The sequence below is a fragment of the Leptosomus discolor genome, chromosome 10 (assembly GCF_034619465.1).
Source record: "Leptosomus discolor isolate bLepDis1 chromosome 10, bLepDis1.hap2, whole genome shotgun sequence".
Classification (NCBI taxonomy): domain Eukaryota; kingdom Metazoa; phylum Chordata; class Aves; order Leptosomiformes; family Leptosomidae; genus Leptosomus; species Leptosomus discolor.
Genome location: NC_141400.1, coordinates 12,441,930 through 12,459,959, shown reverse-complemented (window position 1 = coordinate 12,459,959; position 18,030 = coordinate 12,441,930). Strand labels below are relative to the sequence as shown.

The window sequence follows — 18,030 nt, the reverse complement described above, 5'->3', positions numbered from 1 at the left end:
CTGCACGAAGGTGCTGCCCCACAAGGGCAGCTGTGCTGAAGGGCTGCATCCCGAGGAAGCCTGAGGAGACGTGCCAAGGGAAGCATCCAGACTGCTACCTGGTTTTGAAGGCACAAGACATGTTTATACAATGACATATTTGCAACAGTCAGCGTCGTTTGGGACATTTGTCTTACTAAAACTTTGCCCTTCCCAGGCCCTTTCCTTGGAGCACCAGGAAGGAGGATGGAAGAATTGGGTCCCATTTGCCAGCGTCACCACAGGTAATGTTGGGAGGGGGGCAAGGCAATGACCTCAGCAATATTTATGCCCCTGGTACAAATGTCTGGCCAAGTCAGGCCTTCAGCTCTTCATACTTCTTCTATTAATCATTTGGCAACTTTCAAAGTGCTGTCTGGAAGGTGTTTACTTCTGTGCAACCCTAGAAAAACAGAGCTAGGCAGAAAAAGTCTTTTCATCAGAGATTTTTCTACATTTTGTTTTGGTCACAAGAGAAACCAAAATACAGAACATTTTTTTGCAGAATGCAAAGTTCCAGAATCTCTATCTGGAATTAACTATAACACTTTTTAATATTTCCAAGAAAAACAAAATATTTTGTTTCAAAATATTATCACTTCACATGTCCTTCTGTAACACCAAAGCATCATTTCTAAAATGGTCTTTTTAAAACAAATTTTAAAAAGTTACATAAAATTTACCTTTTTCTGTAGAAAAAGAGATTTCAGTCAAAGTCTGAAACTTCACTGATAAAAAAAACACTGTGGAGGACTTTAGACCTGTTCCAATAAAGGCAATGAAGTGTACATGATTGATAACATGAACAGACTTCAAGTCCAGAGAAGAATTATAATAAAAGAGAATAATTACACATTCTTACACCTACAAACATTTTTTTTTTAAATGAACAGCTGGCGGCCAACTGCAACCAGAACCAAAAGAGTTTGGTAGCCTAATGATCAGATAAGGCTTTAAGACTCTTTGGCGTGAGTGTACTACATTGGCTGCATGTTTTCAGAACAGTCACTGGACTGAGGAAAAACCGCTCCAACTGCAGGCACGGACCTTCCAGGTCCTTGCTGAAGGTGATGTGGCCACATCCTCCACCTGCTGAAATGGCCTAATGGTTATGAGTCTTAATGAGCTGCTCTCCTTCTTTGCATAATACCAAGACAAATCAGTGCTAACATCTGACATGTTTTACTGTGCCGCTCCTGCAGTTTGAGTTAACAGATATAGATGTCAGAGGGAGGCACTGCAATCCCAAACTTACTGAAGCCAATAGGAATTTTGCCACTGACTTTAAAGCTAAGGTCTCTATCAATAAATTTTAAGGATTTATGAGCAAAAACCTTAATGACTTTCAAGGGAAACAATGTCCTTTTGAAATCTTCATCTTTTCTCAGAATATACATTATTAAAATCTTATCACCTTCCATACAAAGGATGGTAGGTACCAACTTCAGCACACGGGTATCAAAAAGGAAGTTTTTTGGTGTGTGCTGTGTGTATCAGTGTGTTCCTGTGTTCCTGTACTCCCCTAGCTACTGATATACAGGGGATTTTTCTTCCTTCAAACTGTGACAATAAAATGATTACCCCGCCACAGTTTAGCATAATGGTTCAGAAATGCTCGTGGCATATTGCAGAGTTAAAGTGGAAATTATTAGGTAGCTCTTCTTTGTTATAATAATGATCACTCCACAAATAAAAGCTCTTCTCCCAAAGGTACTGCAAGGCAGAAAATGCTAATTCTGAAGATTATGTGTGCACTTTTATTAAATATTACTATGCCCTGTCTGTTTGAGGGCTTCACGGCTCTGATTGTTTTATGAGTGCCATGTTAATGTCAGACCCATCTTGCTAGCAGCAGGCACACGTTTTAGCTTTTGTATGAGAGTTGATCAAAGGCCACGTGCTGAGGGAATTGCTGAGAAAACACGGACAAGCGATAAAAATCTAACAGATTAATTGGTTTAAATTTCATTTCAGGGCATTGAACTTTGGCTCAGGACACTAGTACTACACTACCAGTCAGGGCCTAATTACCACATTTCCAATTTGCCTCTGAACAATGCTTGGAAGGGAGAATAATAACGGTACAAATAATACTAATAACAATAATAATAATAACAAAACAACAGCAATAACGTCTACTCATTGCTTCTCATACACGTTAAACAACTAACTTCATGTGCAGGCAATTGCACCAGGAAATCCCTCTCCCCCACATCACCATCCATCTGCCTCCTGAGCATTTCTGTCTGCCTCAAACAGCACCTGAAGATAGAAGAAATAGCAGACGCCCTCAGGAGCATCAAACATCTGAATATACAGAATCAATGAGCTGACAAATCAAATCCCTCACAAACACACTCTGGACATCTCATATTCTTAATTAGGGACCTGCGTTTATAAACAGAGATAGCATTTTATCCTCCAACAGAAATGATCTATTCCATTGATAGAAAACAGAGGCCAGAGGAAAAAAAACATATTTACCACAAAGTTATGGGTGGCCTTGGAACAAGGGTTAATTGAGCTTAGAGGTAAATGTTCACTGAGGTGAATTAGTGGGATGCACAGCTATCAGCAGGGCTCTGGGACTGCTCTTATTTAGCTTCTGAAATGTATTTGCTCTATGATTAATATCTAGTTTGTGCTGGTGACTGTAAGAATGGCCTCGCCTGCAGTTTTTATCATGAAGTGTGGTTTCATCCTCCATTATTCCACAGATGAGGCTCTGACAACAGTTGCTGCATCACAACAGGAGTTCAAATGATGGGGTACGTGCTTTTATTTTTCTCTTCTTTAAGAGTATCATGACACGCAAGGAGAGTTGCATAAAGGCAGTTAAAACTGGGAATTCAGAGGAACAGGGAATTTATGTCCCATCTTAAAGGAAGTACTGAAATAATATGGAGTTTAATTTAATTTTCCTTTTTTTCTTGGGTAAAACCTAATTCCAGGCTAAATATATAAATGAGCCACAGATTAACCCACAGTTTATGAGTCTGATCCTGCAACCTGTTAAATGCTTTCTTTAAACTACTGATTTTCAGAATATCAAGACAAATCAGTTTTAAGCACTCAAAACCATGACTTATTGAAGCTGTAATTCAACAAACCACTTGACTAAGTGCTTAAAAACCCAGCTGAAGAAGTTGCAGAATAAGGAACTAGATTTTTTAAGATAACTGGGCAGCGCTCTGTGCAAAGCTGCCAAGAGCTATGTAATGTATACGGAACTGGGGTTTCCCATTTCAAAAAACACTTAGGTTACATGTAGACCACCCTGTGCAGTGCAGAGCTCATCCAATCTAACACGAGAACTAGCAGCAGCAGAGCCGATGCACTAACGCCAATAGGCTGATTTCAGGAACTGAGATGCTATGTGTACTCGGTGTTGCAGAGTCAAAAGTAGCAGCAAGTCAGTGCTAACTCTGGGATTTCTACACCATTTTTATATCATCTTGTGCCTCGTAGCTATTGAAATCACGTAGTGTTTGTGACTCTGAGCAAGGCAGCGCCCAGGAATGGTCTGAGCCTAAATTCCTTTCCCACAGCACTCCAGAGCCAAAGGTGTGCAGCACTTGTTGGGATGCTTTTTGATCAACATTCTTAGTTTGGCAAGGTATGCTTCTCCTTAAAAGGGGAGAAAAACATTATTTCTTCCCTCCTTAAATTATAGATTTACATAGGTGTTATACAGGGGGGAAGGGTTATTCCAGTCATTATTGTTTATTGTGGATTTTCCACATGAAGTCCTTTAACAGATCAATTGTATCATGGGGGGAGTGGGGTTTTTTTCAGAACTGAAAATTATCATTCTTCCAAAATTTGACAGTTTAAGAGAACAAAATACCTGGGGACGGGTGTGAGTTGGGCTGTTTTCTTGGTTTGGTTTGTTCTTTTTTTCCAAGCAGGAAGTTGTCATCATCTGCTCACCTACTCTGAGCATGCTGAAAGGGTGAACTCTAAAAAGTCTGTGTGCCCAGGCAATGGTACCATTCTAGTCTAGTGTGTGGAGGCATTGCCGGAGCTGTGTCCAGCACAAGCAACTGAAGTTTACCAAACCAGCCTAGATGGGAAAAGTCTGCAGGACCAGCCCAAAGGGTTAGTCACAGACACTTCAGGGAAAGGGAATGTGGCAGAGTTTTTACATATTGTACTGGAGCATTAAATCTTCACTCTTAAGCTAAACAATGCGTTTGCTGTTTATCTTAGTAAAGTGATGATCTTCCTGCTTTTCTTTTTCATATCGCAGGCTGCTCTCTCTCCTATTCTCTCCTGACAATAAGCAGCTGCTGTGCAGGAAACAGGGTAACAGAGGTTTCCCTCTCAAGGAGATAACTCATGCAGCTTTATGCAACACAGGCACGAGGATGTGATACGTTGCTCCCCCTTCCCAGCTCCCTCCTTTACAGCATCTTGATATTTGGGACTTACCATTGGCAAGCTTTAAAGATTACAACACCCTGCCAAAAAGGGCAACCTCCTCCTGGTTCTTCACGACATCTGCACTAGGTGAAATCACCAAACCAAAAATACACACACCGTGCAATCCCTCCAGGTTGGGGGAAGGGAGGGAAGGTTGCCTTTGTTTCTGTTTTCAAGTAGTGAAATTAAAGGTATTGGCTGTGACTTTTTCCCTGAGATTTCAGAAGCTCAGTTTCCATTAATGGGAACTGAAAATGTAAATGACCCGGGATAATATTCTACCTACAATCAATACTTAAGCCAGTGTATCTCTTTTATCCTTGCTGATGCCTCAGCTAGGAAGGTTACATTTCATGAAGTCCTCTGTGTTTCTCTGTCCTTAATGATTTCCAAAGCTCTCAGTTGTTCATCTCTGCCTGAAAAATGATCGCATGGAAAAAAGGAGGCAATCCTGAATAATGAGAGATGTGTTACAAAAAAATCTTCTGTGTATTTTGCTTAAAACATTTTCCTAAAAATAATAATTTAGTTATCTCTGTATGATTGCAAGGAATGCATTTTCATTCATTCTTTTAGACCCTTCACATCACAGAGGAAGTTCGGGGGGGTTTTTTTGCTTGTTTGTCTTTTTTACTTTAGGAGGTACCTCCTGCTTTGCAAAAATTAATAAAACAGTATGAGTCCTTAGCATCTCACTGCAAGTCGGTGAAACTTGACCTCCAAAAGAGAGCTCCGTCATGTTTGTTTGGCAAATAATAAATCCCCAAGAAAAATGTAATGTTGCAAAAACACTTGAAAATTTGGTTAAATTCAATATACAGGTTCAGCCCAAACATTAATATATATGTATAAAAATAAATAATACATATATTATTATTTTTGAAAAAAAAACTATGCACTTTCTCTGTATAAACATATATATATATCTCTCTCAAGAAGCCTAACAATTTTATTGTGAAATTTTTTGATGCACTGTTCTGATTTTTTATTTCAAGGAAATTTCAAGCAGATGTTAAGCTTTAAGTTTTGCCCTGAAGTTGGAAGATTTTCAGTTCGAGTCAGCCATGAAGAAAGTGTTGTGGGTGGCCTCAGCCAAACATAGCACTCTGCCTAAACCAATGCAGCTACTCAGCTCCAGTGCTGACACAGCCTCTGTTATCTAGGGCAGCTCAGTTGCACAGGGCATATAGACACACTGGATCAGGAGAAGTAACAGCACATCCAAGAATATCGCATAGGGCCTACCAAATATTGGCAGTGCTTCCAGCTCCACAACTGGGGACAAGTTTGCTCAGATCCAAGCACAAAATGAGGGACTGCTGCAGCATGCTCTGCTCCCTCAGGGGTGCACAGCCACATTTTGACCCCAAGGAAGATAAATGCTTTACTATGAGCCTCCAAATTATCACACCTCAATTTCTTTGCTCCTTCCTCCATCCCATAGAGTGACTTGCAAAGGCACAGGAACAATGTTCCTAAAAGAGAGGGGGCCAAAGGCAACAGCATGCAGGGGACTAAGGTGTGATATGTGCACAGGATTGCACCATTTTATAAAGGTGGACTTTAAAAGCTTTGATAGTAAAACATTGAAAAAATCCTATATGCATCTCCTGTTTCAATTTCAATGGCTTCCTACCCATTTAACTTCCACTGATGAAGTTACAGAGCCCAGCTAAGCCAATACAACTATTTTAAAAACAATAAGCATGTCCAGAAAGGAGACTACATCTGTTTAAGTGCACTAAAGTTTAAAAATAGTTGCACTGATGCAATTTCTGGGTGAGGATGAAGGCAACCTTGCGAATGGAAGCACAAAATGTGTAATATGAATCAACCCTAAAAGTTTATCAAAACAAACTTCACTGCATGGCTCACATACCCCAAAACCTACCTGATTTAACTGACTGGTCCTTCCGTGCTCATAAGGTCCTGAACCAGCAAAGCATTTTATAGAATGGAACCAGTCATTTGTTTAATGTTAACCCTGTGGTTTACAGTTCTGCTAAATCCCAACCTAACAGAAGCGGAGGTGAGTGCTATTTCTAAATTCATGTTTTGATTTACCATCACCTTGGTCTCATTTTCTCTTTTATTTTCCATCATTACCTGAACAAAACTGTAAATCTCTCACAGCAAATCTCTCTAGAGTCAGAACACAGGACTTGATAAAAGCTCCTGAGCCACAGCATCCCATCCCTGCCAGGTGTAAAAAGCTCAGCATCCCAAGCACAACAGCAGCGAGTTTTGATGTTCAGATGTACACTGGTATGTTATTGCCACGTTGGCAAGATTCAGTTGATGATACACAGTAACTATTCTAGATGAAACGTAGAGTTCAAGCTAAATCTAAATTCTCACTCCCCCAAACTAAATATTAGCATCAATTAAACTTTTATGGAATCTTTCACTATCACAAAAGAACTCCACCACCCAAAATCAGTTAAAACCCCCGCTATATTATATAGCACAACAATCAGAAGTTCACATGAAATTGAGTCTACAGCAAATAAATAATTTATTTCATCCTGATAAAAACAAGAGCCCCAACTAAAATTAATTTTTAGCTGAAGTCTCTTTGTTCAGCAGAATTGAGAAAGTCTGCCCACAACAGAGAGCTAGCAGTAATCGTCTTTCAGAAACAGAACAACCCGCGTAGAAACACAAAGCAGTTGTGGCAGGGACAAGGAGTGCCTGTAATCCAGTTTCTTCAAGGGAAATTCAAGTACTCTAAGAGTTCTTATTCCTCATCTGATTTCTCTCACAAATCACAAGCTGCTCTCTAATGCAATTTTCTGGAGTCTGAGAATCATAAAGTCAAATATGAACAAGTCTAGTGGAAAATCTGTGACGCTAATCTTGGCCTACGCTGTATTTTTAACAGGCACTGAATTTGTGCGCCGGATTATCCAGATGGCCATACAGGAATCATCCTGATAGGATTAAACCTTTGTGCTGAACTCTGCTCCATCTGTTCTCGGAGGTTTGCCTATCGCTATCAGAATACGAATGTTCAGCCTATGTCTAGCACAACAACTGAAAGAGCCTGTTTACCACTCACACGCACACACATATGTATATGTGCACACACATATCCTTGAGTACTTGATTAGTAATATGAGATGAAGTTAGCCTGAAGTTTACCACTAAAGAAACATATTGGTTTTATTACTCATTTGAAGAACAAAGTATGCAATATCTAAATTCAAACAAAAAAGCATTTTTGTTGTTGTTCTGGGATTTGTTCAATTCATTAAGCCATAACACTGCCATAAATTTATAAATGAAGGCATGACTAAACATAAAGCAGAGAGGCTCTTCATCTTTCAAATCTGTTAGTGTATGAGAATGTATGACACAATTACACTTTGAAGATATCATGGTTAAATATTCCAGATTAAAAACCAGCCAACAACAAAACACACACGTGCAGACAGCATTGGTAGTTGTTATTTGCAGCTCGGTCTAGTCACAGGCAAAGAACAAAAATGTAATAATCAGTCCCAGTAAAAGAAAAGCTTATTCCCATTAATGTTGCTTTCTGCTTTTATTATCTATTAATGACAGTCTTCTGCATTCATTGTTGCAGCCTGCCAGATGCAGCAAAGATCCATATTCATCATGTGCAAAAATTGTGCTCAGGCTGTCTCCATGACAGGTTACACAGAGCTGCCAATGGAGAGACCAAGGTCCGATGGACAGCCTTGGGTTTCCAGGCCCTGGGCCAAGGGAAAGGTAGGGAACCTGGCTCTTCTGTAAGAAAAGCATCCCAGTGATCAGGTTTAACTAAATCGCTGTCCTGGCCAGAAATACACTACAAACTAATGACTACCTGGGATGGGAAGGGTGGATGACAAAAATAAACAAAATCATTCAATTGATATTATTATTATTATTTATTATCATTATTATTATTGGTTTGATTCAGGAATGCAATGTAACACTCAGCCCATGTTTGTGATGGCAGCAGGACAGCAACGGAGGCGACATAACCTGAATTGCATTTCAAGCAGAAGCCCTGATTGTGTTGCAAAGACTGAGACCCCCTTGTCTCTCCTGTGCAGTGTCTTTCAGACCATTTCCTCCTCTGTTATTTGTGCTGCTCTGAATGCAGGATCAAGCACCTCCTCACAGCCATTTAGGCTTTACTTGCAAAAACACAAGCATAAAAATATATTTATAGTTCATAGTATCTGTCCAGCAATGACACCACATAAAACCAGCACACTGAAAATCTAAGGAGTGAATACTTTGGACTCAAGCCTACAAATGCTTAGAGAAGTTGTTCTTTCAATGTGTCTGATAAAGCCATGCTATGTTTTTATTTATTTAGGGCCATACTCAGACCACCAACCTAAGGCATCGCAGCACGTAAAAAGTCAGACTCCAGCTCTGGCTGGGTGAGTCAGTCTGCCTAAATTAGGATCCTCTTTCCGCTATACAATAAGCAGAGATGGGTAGACACCTCTGGAAGACTGGAGACCCAGGAGTTCTATGCTGGCTCCTGAAAGTACCAAGGGACCTCAGAAAGACAATATCATAGGTAGGAAGCAGGCATAAGCAACCCCATAAAAAATTTTTGTCAGCTAATGTTGAAGAGGCACCTGACTCTGAGCTCCAGCAGGAACCTCTGCTCAGACTTGGGGCTAAATGAGGAGGCGACACTTGCCATCACCTTCAAGGTCACAATCCCAGGAAGGGGATAATTTTCCCCAAAGGGCCCTTAATCAGAGTTGCTTCACCTTTCAGTACCTGAGAGAGCCAAACCTGGTCAGAAGTATTTTTTTTCCCTCTCTTCATCTCCTCAAATTGCCCACGGAAGTTCAGCGATGCTCTCACCTGAATGTACTGCATCAAAGCACTGTGACCTCAAACCCCAACCCACAAACTAAAGCTGCAGCTGGAAAGATGAGCAGCATTGCGGTCAGGCCTGCAATTTACCTCCGAGTGCTGGCCTTCCCTCTCAGCATGGATCAGGTAACACCAAACCTATGAATTCCATATGCAAGCCCAGGTTTTCAGCAAACAGCAACGTGAGCTGTCTGTTCAGTCTCCAATAGCAGGGGAGATCTAGCAGGTCTGCTGCCATTTCACAACCCAAAAGGGACCTATGCAGGAAATGCGCTTTGCTTTTTCATGGGACAGATACAGAACCTCTGAGAGAGTTGCTAAAAAACCATAATGATATGGTGTTAAGCAAACAAAATTAATTTTGAACTACCTTATACTCCCATTGCTAACAGACATTTCAACAGTAGTATAGTAAAAAGCACACAGGTTCCTGCATCATTTGGGACCAGATTTTTGGAAGCACCCAGCTATCCAGTGGTTCCAGTAAGCACCTAATGGAATTTTCAAAGTACCTGGCAGACAGGCCTAGAAACTTTGTAGCCGAAGTTTTAAAAACCCCATTACTTACCCACAGCCTTAGGCACCTTGGCACTTTGAAAGTTTGACTTTAGGTCCAAGAATTTCCAACAAGTTTGCTTTGTGGTACCTACACTTTTGGGTGAACATTTGACTCACAAAAATTGATCAGAAGTTCAAAAAGTCCTGAACATCCACTTCATGAAGGACAGTATTTTGTTAAGCATCTCACAGTGGCCCTTGTACCTTAACTGGCAGATCTAAATGTTTGAATTACTTTTGAGAAATAAATTTAAACTTCTAAATTTCAGACAAGTTTTTCATAAAACATTATTCTTGATCTTTTCAATAAACTTCCTGACCCTATTCGCTTTGCTCAATGAGGTCATAAACCAGCACTGCTTATATTACAGTCACTTTCACGCTAAAGATTTGTTTTGTCACAAAGAGAACTATAAATTCATGGAATGAAGGTGGGAAGCAGAAAGGACTAATTGTGACACACAAAGCTTTCTGGTTATGCTCAGCAAACAGTTTGGGTTAAGATTTTAAAAAACACTTTATGAAGTTGTACTACTGGCTTTAATGAAAGCACACTTTTTGCAATGCCATGCACTCCGGAAAATCTTGTATTCTGGATTAGGGCCAAACACAAAGTCTGTCTCCATCCCAATATTAATTATTAGTAGTTTATTTTTATTCTTTACTACTAACATTAATAATTTTCAGATGGCAACCCAGATTAGAGTAACCACTCCAAACATCCCACCCTGGTAGGTTCCATTTTCTGTATCAGTTTCCTGGTTTATGCTATTAACTCATTTCTTTGGATGTGGAGGAGCTTTGTCAAATACTCAGTTTGCTGGGGAAACACTTGGCAGGCACCCCGCAATGGGCAGTAAGAGACAGAGTTGAACGCTCACGCCAGTATTCTCTCCGTTCAATGAGAAGATGTGCAGCTTGAGATGCAAACATTACAAAATTCATTATTTGTGAAGTTTTCTAATCAGAATATTGTAAATGACAATTTGGCAGAAAATTTTCATCTAAACAAAACTTTAACCCTGAGATTGTTAGCACTCAGCTGATTCACAGCTTTGGACATAAGTTCCACAGGAACAGAGACCTTTCATAATCACCAACTGCTCTGGGGTATTTGAATACTGCGGCACCTAACATGAAACATTTGGAAGTGTCCAGATACCTGCAAACTGCTGGGAACACCATTCTTTGATAATCATGACCTTTTACAACATCCAGATGAGTTCTCAAAAAATCACTAATTCTTGGCCTTCATTTACAAACCACAATTCACAAAATCCTTTTCCTCTGCCCAAATCAGCAGGGGACTGGAGTGAAAAAATATCTTTTCCCAACATAACAACAACAAAGGTATCCTATAATAAAAAAGCTAAGTTAGAGGAATTTGTTCCAAAATAATATTAATCATATTACACTAATATAATGTTTTGTCATTTGCTGGTGTGCACATTTTGGAAGGTTGGAAAAACAGTCTCTGGCAAAACTTCACCGCCATACGGTGCAGTATCTCTCAAACATTTCTCTAATCCTAATGCCATTCTTCTCCCCTATGATGCCATTGTATTAGTGACACGGTGGCCAGCAAAGCAAATTGAAATGTAATGAACACTCATTATCTATGAATATTCATTGCCTATTTGAGAGCTACTGAATGTTCTCCTGTACTGGTAGCTGTGAATTTTCTGCTAAACAGAGTAGCTAAGGTTTTTCTACTCGTATAACTGTGCTGTGATTCCTCTGAGGTCTGAAGAGAAACCTCAAACCTTCAGAAAGCGGTTCGTCTAACTCTCCAAATAAGAGTCAACTCTCACGGTGGTTGGAGAATTTCCATCTGAACTTTTCTCCCTTATCTGTCTGCTGTAACAAAACAGGTTTTTTTTCACACAAATCTGTATCAAATTTTAATGATAGTTTTCCCCATGTTTTCTTTTTTTTTGCAATTTTGGGAGCACAGTTCTGAAAGCTCCTCTGGGAATTTCACAAAATGCGCTCTATCTTCATCCAGGTACTATTTTTCCATGAATTCATGACATCCTCACAACAATAGAGGGTAACAACATATCACAGCTTGACATCATTTAGATATTCTAGGGGAAGGGCTCTTTTATTTTTCATGTATTTGAAAAATACAAAGGGCAACTGCTCATGGGTAGAAACTGCCACACCTTATCTTTTTTAAATCAAGGTGTCTCCCACTTCCATTGTATCATTTTTTTTCATTTTCAATTAGATGTGACACTAGATCCCTGATAAGTGACTGTCAAGCAGGAATCCTTTCTAACTGTGGTAATTGGAGTACCCAAACTTGACTTTTCAGAAGGTATTTCCATGGGCATTATGTAACAGCAATCCTTTTTATTAAAGACTAGGATACTTTAAATGGTATCTCTTAAGTCTCCTGCGACATGGCAGCAGCTATGTTAGTACATACATGTTATGAAATAATGCTTAAATAATGAACAAAAATCACAAAACCAAACCTCCAAATTCATGAAACACCTACAGCCTAATGGCAGAACTGAAATTCTGGAATCTCCTCGCTCAAATCAACCATTAAAAATTCACCTCCAAGAAAATCATTTAAATCTTACTTTCATTTAGGCTCAGACTAAAATTAAATTTTGAAAGATGAAAATTGCTGCAGCCAGATATTCTAAGATTTTGAGTACCTCTCCTTAATGGCTGATTTATGATCTAGACAAATAGAAACAGAAGATTTTCTGCTTTCTGTTTGACATGACTGGCTGTGGTAAGCGCAGCTCCACTTACCCACCCACCCAGTTCTTGTGAAATTCTCAGTAACATCCAAAGAGGAAGCAGAGGTCTGGGCCTGGTCCCTTCCAATCCAAACCATTCCATGATTCTCCCCGACCTGCTGTACGCTTTTTAGGAAGATACCATGTCCTGACTTAACATTTGCAACCTGCAGAGAACCTGCCACAGTTTTGGCAACTTAGATCTATAGTCCCCAGAGTTAAAATCTTGTTGAGAACATATTGGAGTCTTTATCTACAAATTCTCTCAAGTGAAGCACCTTAACTTTCTGGCCGTGTTTTGTCTCTTCAGAGGGACAAATGCTCTAGCTCCATCTGAGTATGCGTACTAGACTAATGCAGCCCTGGTGTGTTCACTTATATTAGAAACATAAAGTCCACAGGGCAAGGAAGAGGTTAATATTATACACTCGGTAAGGTCAAACTCCAAGAACACATAACAAGCCATTATGTAAAAAATTGCCTGAATTTATGAGTCACTGCATTTATGAAGGAACCGATATGAAAAAGACAACTTGGCAAAAGTAAAGAAAATTATTTCCAGCTTGAAGTTTTGCAATCCTTCAGTATATCAAGGCTCACTTACTGTTATTACTATCCATGTTGTGCAATGTTCTGAAAGTCACATTTTCTCCCTTGTGTATGCATAAAGATGTCCAACAACCCTAGGTATTCTTCCCTCATAGAAAATAAATTAGAAAGCAGACATAACTCAGAATAACATACGAGATCCCCTCAAGTAGAGTGGTAGAATCCTAATTTTTTTTTTCCAATATTTCCCTTCTAAATAATAAATCAAGCCCACTGCATTTCTCTATATGGAATCATATGGTGGAGAAAAAGCTTGTGTGTTTACATTTTCCACATAATCCCAAAAACATTCTTAAGTGAAGCACTAAGACATAACAGGTGCTTCCACCCATAGATGAAACAAGCCAAATACTGAAGTTTCTTTGTTTAAACCTGGCCAGTTTGTGATTGCAGTAGTCCCTAACTTTGATTAAGAATCTGAAGCTATACCATCTAAGGCTAAAATGTATCAAGTTTTGAATATTAACGTTTCTCAACTTGCCAATATTTTTCAGTTCAGGTAGTATTGTGTCTTGTACTAACAATTCCATCACTACCATGGACCCATGCAACACCAAGGGACTCAGGGTTGAATGGTTAAGATGGAGCTGATAGTCTTGAGTCTTCACGACTCTCCACACTGCCAAAAATGTAGTGGTTAATGTCATGGTAAAGCCACTTACAGCACAAGAACCAGGTCACTAAATAAGATTTCTGAGCATCTTTCAGAAATCATCAACTGGTGTGCCCAGAACATGCAGCTAAATTCAAGGTATACAATGACTGTTCACAACAATTATGTTACAGTCAGACCAGATAATGATACATAAAGGTAGTCAGACTCAAAGCTTTATTTTAAATATTATCCCCTTAAAATAGTTTATAAGGTGGTGAAAAACTTTCCTTTTTTATTAACCTAAATAGAAAATATCTAATCAACTAAGACACAGCCTAGCAATCATTTTTGCTTTCAAATCTGAATATTTAGTGGAAAAAATCTGTAAATGTGCCTACTGTGGTGACTGTGGGCTCTCAGATTGCCCACGATGGGCAGGATTGGCAAGAAAATCTCTTTAAATGCCCCACTGATGACAAAAGGATCTACCTGATGTACCCAGCTGAGGCACACCAACCACTGTTCTTCATTTACTGTAGGAGGTTTTGCACCCGCAGACAGCAAACGGTCTGAATCACTCATTACTACCATGAACTAAAACAACATTGTAAAAGCTTGACTGTCTCAGGTACTACAATAGAGTGATCAAATAATCCAGCCATGCACTATCATTTCCAGTATAAGGCAGCCACTAATAATGGCCTATTTGTGATATATATACACACAGATTTATGTATATTTCATATTAAAATAATGGCAGGACATTGCTTTAGAAATCATGGTCGTCTCGGCTTCCATCTGCAAATTCTGGCATGATTTCTTATAATTTGTCCCTATTTCTACTCTGCATCTTTCATCTTTTGCTTCTGTTGAGCTGACTCAGAACCAAATTGCCACCAAACCTCACCATCACCTAATTTTTCAGCGCTCTCCTATGGAGGAGGAGGAGGAGGAAGGAAAGGAAAAAGAAGTAAAACTGTTCCTTTAAAAACCCAAGCATTTAAGCTGCTTGTCAGTCGTCTTCCTGACAAGGCCACTTGAATGTATTCAAGAATATTTGCATAAATGCTCACAGTGAGTTCACCGTGGCAGCTAGTGCTAATGGTACATAAAGTAATTTAGTCACTTCTCTTAGGCATCCTGTCAGGGTGATAAGCACCCCCTCTTTGCCTTGTTGCATATTAGATCATTAGATAATAAAGTGTTAGAGCATGCAAACTGACAGGGTCTCAGGGACTATCATTTTTTGAGGGCATTGCATTCTGCCAGTGAAGAAAAATAATAGAGAAACTGATGCTGCAATTGGCTTTACATTCTTGTAAAGCCATTCAAAGATTTTGGGGAAAAAAAGAATTTTTACTTTGCAGTGATATGAGAGTTTTAACTAGAAACTTTGCAGACATCTGCAGCGGTGGACTTCATGCTGGTAAACTTGAAAAGAGTTGTTGCAAACCCTGTCAGAATTCCCCTCTTCCATAAGCTAGTCACTTAAATTGCATTGGAAAGATTTTGCTTTTAAAATTGACACCCTGGGATGAACTACAAGCTGAAATACATTCTATTGGTTAGGGCCTATTGGCTCTTCAATATACATCTTACTATATATGTACAATTTAGAAAGGTCAACCACACCAGCTTTCTGGTTTACCATAAATATAAAACAAGTGAGGATCCAACTATTTGTGAATGAAAAAGTGATAATTATTGAAAACCAGAGACTACTGTGGCTTACCCTATTTATACCACACAGAAATGTATGAAATAATTGGCCTCTGCCAGCTATTACTTTTGAAATATAGATATACTTATTTGAAATACAAGCTTCTTAACCCACTGGTTTCAAGGAGGACAGTGTGTGGACATGAAAACATGATCTAGGCTCCTAGTTATATTCAGAGAGATGAGCTACAAAAAGAAACTTTCATTTTACTGTCTGACAAGCAAGATACAAATAGAGATGTGTTGGATGTCCCAAAAATAATTCAGGCTACCTGCTAATGAGATGGTAAAACCCAAATGTGGAGACACCAGGCTCCTGAGTGGCTTGGGAGGTAAAGCTTTCTTTACAGCTTTTTGGCATCCAAAGTTCCTTTCAGGTGCCACACAAACTGCAACTCCATGTTTAAGAGCAACATGTCTCAATACAACTTTGTAAGGAAAAATAAGATGGATATTTTCTAACTAAACTAGGCAAACAGCAGACCTTCTTGCCCCATCCCCTCTCCCCTTTCCCCAGTCCTCACACAGTCAGCATTCATCTCTATTGCGACTGGGTATTTGTGTTAAAGAGTTAAACGTCTAGAAAAGTACAAGGGAATACATTTGGTCAAGGGCATATTATAGTTACATCCCAACATTTAAAAACCTATGATCAGGAGTTGCTCACCAGAGCAATAAAGCAGAGACAAACTGGCCATGACCATGTTAGCTTCCCATTTCACCGTTTACAGATACTGTTCAGGTCAATCTGTCCTCCCCCTGAGGGAGGCAGAAAAGCTGGAAAGAGGAAAGGCAAACAAACTGTCTCTGCTACTTACACTTGAAGATATTATCCAAGATAACAATTCCAAAAAATGAAGCAAAATAATATACTTTGGGACTCAAACTAAAAGTAAAAATTAATTTCAGTGGAGGAAACTGTCAGCTGTTCCAATGTCTAAGGTTTGTGGTGGCTGCCCAAAATTCAATAGCATTAAGCCCAGTAAAGACTTTTCCTATTTTATTTTTTCATTCAGTTACGTGTTTTAGACAGCTAATAACATTTAACACTGTTACTGGATTTTTTTTTTTACCTTTTTTTTTTTTTTCCTGTCTCTTGGATGCGAATGAATTCCTGGAGAGCTGGATTGAAAGATTTATGTTAAAAAAGAAAGGCTCCACCAAGCCTTTGGTAAGAATGCAATTTTCTAGTGTGGAGGTTGGTATTCAAAAGTAAGAACTTACTAGTGGTTGCTTTATGAGGTTGCTTGAGAGGTGCCTAAGAAAGCAGATTAGAAAAATCACCTTTCCTACAAAATGTACACATGGAGATATTTTGCAGATGTGGACTTCTAATGTTAGCATAGTAACTAGGGATTGTGCAGGTATGTAAGAATAACATTGTCTTTTTTTCATTTCTTTTTGCTAAGAGAATCCCTCAGGTAGTAGGAGTAGGAAAGACAGCTGTAGTAAAATGAGATGTTATCACACCATGCATGGGAACAAGAACATTTATATATGAGAAAGTAAGTATTGCCTTGACCAAAAGCATGCACTGAGAAGACTGCAAGGGGTGAGGGGAGGGGAGAAAAGATGTCACCTTTTTTAGTAAGAATATAAATGAAAAATAGGAGTGTTTTTTTGAAAGACCAGACTTAATGGAAAGATTACGAAGTGGAACAGAGAGAAGCTTCCTTTTGTAATGTTCTGCCTTCTGCTAATTAATAAAGACAGAGTTCGTACATTCCTTACAAAAATTCAGCAAAAATTATGACAGTGGTTTGTTTATTAAATTAGGTTGTTGGCAGGATGAAAAAAATTTCTATAACATGAATTATGGCTGAAAATGGCTCATAGCCTACATAAAAAGTTAGAGCTAAATAAATACAGATGTAAGTTATGTTTATATAATGAGAAACGCTGCTGAGCTAAGAATTCTAGGTTAGTAAGTGTGAACTACAGACCCGATTCTGCAAACACTTATCAATACCCTCAACTTCACTGACACCGGAAGCCTCATTGATCCCAACAGGACCATATGTGCACATAATTTTAAATATATGCATAAGTGCTTGCAGGACTGATGCCTGAAAGTATAAACAGAATAGAAAGCTATTTCCACAGGAATCCACTGAGTAATAGAAACCCAGACATTTTCCCATTTTTCAGTATTAATAATTTCTTTTAACATATCTACTTAACATTTTTCTGAGTGGCATTCGCTTTCCCAGAGAAAATTTTATCTGGTTTCTTTAAACTCTTTGGAAAAATCTATTTAATTATTCATCAGATCCCTGGCAAATATTTGTGAAACAAACCCGCATAAAGGACTGGTGCCTTCTACACTCAACTACTTCAATGGAAGCTGAAGGTACACATCTCTTAGAGGGAGCAAGCACCTATTGAATTTAGGATTGCAAACAGCTTTGAAGACAAAGAGCTATTCTACCAAGCTGGAACAGGAAGCGGGGAGTGAAATAGTGAAATGCCCTCTGTTTTTGTTTTGTTTCTCAGTAGTAGTCATCG

The 18,030-nt window shown here is 39.1% G+C and overlaps 1 protein-coding gene across 16 annotated transcripts in view; it reads right to left on the bottom strand.

Annotated features, from left to right (window-relative positions):
* The window catches only part of EBF1 (EBF transcription factor 1), a 278,880-nt gene that overhangs the window by 75,393 nt on the left and 185,457 nt on the right, over window positions 1–18,030 (bottom strand). The gene's annotated exons all lie outside the window — the stretch shown is intronic.